This window comes from Xenopus tropicalis, chromosome 4 (assembly GCF_000004195.4).
Source record: "Xenopus tropicalis strain Nigerian chromosome 4, UCB_Xtro_10.0, whole genome shotgun sequence".
NCBI classification, from domain to species: Eukaryota; Metazoa; Chordata; class Amphibia; order Anura; family Pipidae; genus Xenopus; species Xenopus tropicalis.
Window position 1 is genome coordinate 12127082 of NC_030680.2, and position 4716 is coordinate 12131797.

At 43.8% G+C, this 4716-nt stretch overlaps 1 long non-coding RNA gene across 1 annotated transcript; it reads left to right on the plus strand.

The window, feature by feature from the left end:
* Positions 1 to 202: 202 nt before the first annotated feature.
* On the plus strand, positions 203 to 538 carry LOC116410262. Its single transcript, XR_004222216.1, has 2 exons — positions 203 to 244; positions 332 to 538. It is a non-coding gene; the product is annotated as an uncharacterized LOC116410262 (long non-coding RNA).
* Positions 539 to 4716: the final 4178 nt, after the last annotated feature.

Here is a 4716-nt window from a genome sequence, read left to right on the forward strand (position 1 = left end):
TCATCGGAGGAATCCAGTGACAGTGACCATTCCTGTCACTGTGAGGTAAGCAGAAAATAATCAATGAACGGATGAAAGTGCAATTAATGAAATGTTAAAGATTTGTTTTATCATATTCTGTACTGATCGGAGTTGATCTCATAAAATAATGTTTTCTTATCTTAACCAGGAGAACCGAAGGGACATGCCCCCATTCGAGCCCTATTTTGATTCTGGGGAGTCATCAGGGGAGAGCAGTGACAGTGTAAGCAGAAAAAGAAAACTGTTACAAACTTTGTATTCATTTGCCCTGTGAAATATTCATTTTTCATCTTCTCTCTTTTATAACCAGGATGAACAACTGAGCGAGGAGGGAGCCCCCTCCGAGCTAATCTGGATGAGCTCTCTGAGCTCACTGTTCTTTGTGTGAGGTAGGGATAATATTACCTACTGTACCCATTATATATATTACTGGCTCATTTGTTGGGGAATTGGTTAGTTCTTCTACATTGAATAAACTCACATATCAAATTCTCTTCTTATTTATTAATATGGAAAACTCTTTCACATAAAAAAAACTCAAATACCTCGAATTAACTAATTTGTAAAAAATATGGCACGACTTTGCCCAGGGCAACTCCCATTTACTTCTATATAAACTCACTCGCATTTAGATGGTGAAGTTTTACATTGGAGTTTTAAGGTTTTTTGCACTTAATAACAGACATTTGAGTTTTTGAAGCATAATTCCAATTTGAGGTTCTTTGAGCGCAAAATATCTTAAATTGTGAAAAAAAAATCAAACTCCAACTATTTATAAATTCCCCATATATGTGAGAACCCGACTAAAATGTTACCTAAGATAATGGTACCCCAACAATGAATTATTCCTTGTCCTTTATATATTTATTTCAACATTTTATCTAATACACTGAATTCATATGATAAATCCTTTTTCTCTTCCTCAGGTGGAGCAAAAACATCTGCCGAGCTGTAACACCTGCTCTATCTAGTAGAATTAGGTCTGAAGCAACTGGACTTTTCCCAGTTCATCTTGGAAACGTTTCCCCAACACATCCGCGCGGCTTCTTCAGTTCAGATGGCAGGTAGGGAATTCCCCGGCACTTGAACCCTTGAGGGTAGTACACTCACAGACATCCAATCACAATGGTTCTATTGAACGTATTCAGTTAGGGGTTGGCTGAAACTGACAGGGGTAAGAAGGTGAGATCCAGTCACAGTGGTACCATGATTCTTATTGATGAGGGTGTTAATCCTTCAAAGTACATGCCTGGAGGTGTGAAATGCTGTGAAACCGCCGGGGTAAGGGTGTCAAAGCGCCATTGTATGTTGGTGACAAACAGAGTGAGGAAACGGCTGAAACAAGGCACCACCCTTCACAGCAGAACAAAGATAAATCCAGAACAAGTTTGTTCCTTACTGGGCCTGTGTCTCAATACCACCTACTTCAAGCACAATGGAGTTTTCTATGGACAAAAACATGGTGGTGTTATGGGTTTGCCGGTGTCTCCAGTTCTACTGAACTGGTTCATGGAAAAAGTGGAAAAGAAAGCCCTGGGCACCTTCAAGGGAACTGAAAGAGCAGTACTTGCTTTTTGATTCCCACCGCCCTTTGGAACATAAAACTTGGCGTTATTAGGACTTGACACTATTGGGCTGATACAGCAGAACAAAGCTGAATCCAGAACAAGTTTGTTCCTTACTGGGCCTGTGTCTCAATACCACCTACTTCAAGCACAATGGAGTTTTCTATGGACAAAAACATGGTGGTGTTATGGGTTTGCCTGTGTCTCCAGTTCTACTGAACTGTTACATGGAAAAAGTGGAAAAGAAAGCCCTGGGCACCTTCAAGGGAACTGAAAGAGCAGTACTTGCTTTTTGATTCCCACTGCCCTTTGGAACATACAACTTGGCGTTATTAGGACTTGACACCATTGGGCTGATACAGCAGAACAAAGCTGAATCCAGAACAAGTTTGTTCCTTACTGGGCCTGTGTCTCAATACCACCTACTTCAAGCACAATGGAGTTTTCTATGGACAAAAACATGGTGGTGTTATGGGTTTGCCGGTGTCTCCAGTTCTACTGAACTGTTACATGGAAAAAGTGGAAAAGAAAGCCCTGGGCACCTTCAAGGGAACTGAAAGAGCAGTACTTGCTGTTTGATTCCCACCGCCCTTTGGAACATACAACTTGGCGTTATTAGGACTTGACACCATTGGGCTGATACTGTGGCACGCAATGCAGAGGCTGAAGAGAAGGAATACAAACCTCTAAAAGGAGCTCTGAGAACTTGTGGGTCCCCAGACTGGGCCTTTATGGAAACTAAATGAGAGACAGGTAGCGATGAGCAAGTTTTGTCGGCAGGCATGGATTCACAGCCATTGGCTCATCAATAAAGACAGGCAAAGAGACCAGGCCAACACACTCCTAACCGAATAAGTTCAATGGAATCGCCGTGATTGGAAGTCTGTGACTGTTCTGTTCCAGTCGTACTTTGAAGGATTAAAACCCGCATCAATGGGAATCATGGTACCACTTTGACTGGATCTTACCTTCTTACCCCTGTCAGTTTCAGCCAACCCCTAACTGGATACGTTTAATGGAATCATTGGGATTGGATGTCTGTGACTGTTCTACCCTCAAGGGTTTAAGTGCCGGGGAATTCCCTACCTGCCATCTGAACTGAAGAAGCCGCTCGGATGAGTTGGGGAAACGTTTCCAAGATAGACTCGGAAAAGTACAGTTGTTTTACACTTAATTCTGCTACAAGGCAGCCATCGGGGGGTGGGGTAGGGGCACAGGGGCCCATTTGTCATCCTCGGGCCCCACAATAACATCTTAATAACATCTGGTCCCCGATGGCTAGCCTCCTCTGCAGCAAAGGAAAGAAATATGGAATTCAGAAAACACTTGCAAGCGTTGGTAAGTGCATCTGATGCTAAATCAAATAGAAGTCGCCCTTCAAACAGAAGGCTGACAACAATATTAAATCTTTTCTCTTTTTGTAAAGAGACAGATTTATACAATAAACGTTCCATTGTTGTGTGACATTGAGCAGCTCTGTTTGCTTATTAGAGAGACAGGGAAAGGTTGGGGGAACAGGGAGGGGGGACTGGAGTTTTGCTTTGCTGAGACACCCGAGAAACTATGGGGGGGGCATTTACTAACCGGTGGTTTTAGAAACTCACATAAACTCCTGAAAGTTATTTGATTAAAAAAACAAACAATCAATGATTTATTAAGAATCCTTAGTATTAATATCTAAGGAATAGCAGCAGTTTAAATGTAAACCAAATGAAAGTCTATAGGTGAAATCTGATTGGCTGTTGTTGGCTCTGCCCACTTTTCTAAACTTGGGACGCAGTCACCCAGTGACAAAATGTGCAAAGTTTGGGAACCCTGGCATTTCAATAGGTGAAATCTGATTGGCTGTTAGTGGCCCCACCCACTTTTTCAAAACTAAAACTGCAGTCCCCTAGTGACCAACTGTGAAAAGTTTGGGGACCCTGGGGTTAATACTGTGAGAATGGCAGCAGGTTGAATTTCCCCATTGAAAGTCATTAGGTAAATTCTGATTGGTTGTTCACAGCTCTGCCCACTTTTGGGCATCCAACAATCATCATATTTTCAATCAGACGGACCCCATGACTATGTGCTTCAAGTTTGGGGGGTGCAGCGTCAAAGCTGTAAGTGTGGCAGCAGTTTGAAATTCTTCCCTGTCAATGTCAATGGGATAATTGGGGGGTTCAGAGAGGCTCCCCAAGAAGACGGGGGGCGGGATCCCTTAGAAACACACAAACAACCAGCTCCGCTATATTGCGAAGAAGTGTGGGGAGTTTGAGTGTTGTACCCCTAAAACTGTAAGAGGAGTAGCGTTTAGAAAATGGGGGGCGCTAAGAATAAGTGGAACAGTATTTGGGGGTTCCCAACCCAACACAATAAAAGGTACAGGAGACAGGAGTTGGGGGACTGAGTTTACTATTGGCCCAAACATGGAATTAAATGGGGATATTGGGAAATGGAACTCATCGGGCTGATATTATTGCTATGGGCCTTTGTATTCAGTTTCCCGGCCGACCCCCCATCTCAGAACTTCCCTCCTTCCAGTAGGGGGAGTAACGTTACACAGTCAGTAGGGAGAGTAACGTTACACAGTCAGTAGGGGGAGTAACGTTACACAGTCAGTAGGGGGAGTAACGTTACACAGTCAGTAGGGGGAGTAACGTTACACAGTCAGTAGGGGGGAGTAACGTTACACAGTCAGTAGGGGGAGTAACGTTACACAGTCAGTAGGGGGAGTAACATTACACAGTCAGTAGGGGGGAGTAACGTTACACAGTCAGTAGGGGGAGTAACATTACACAGTCAGTAGGGGGAGTAACGTTACACAGTCAGTAGGGGGGAGTAACGTTACACAGTCAGTAGGGGGAGTAACGTTACACAGTCAGTAGGGGGAGTAACGTTACACAGTCAGTAGGGGGGAGTAATGTTACACAGTCAGTAGGGGGAGTAACGTTACACAGTCAGTAGGGGGAGTAACGTTACACAGTCAGTAGGGGGAGTAACATTACACAGTCAGTAGGGGGAGTAACGTTACACAGTCAGTAGGGGGAGTAACGTTACACAGTCAGTAGGGGGAGTAACGTTACACAGTCAGTAGGGGGAGTAACGTTACACAGTCAGTAGGGGGAGTAATGGTACACAGTCAGTAGGG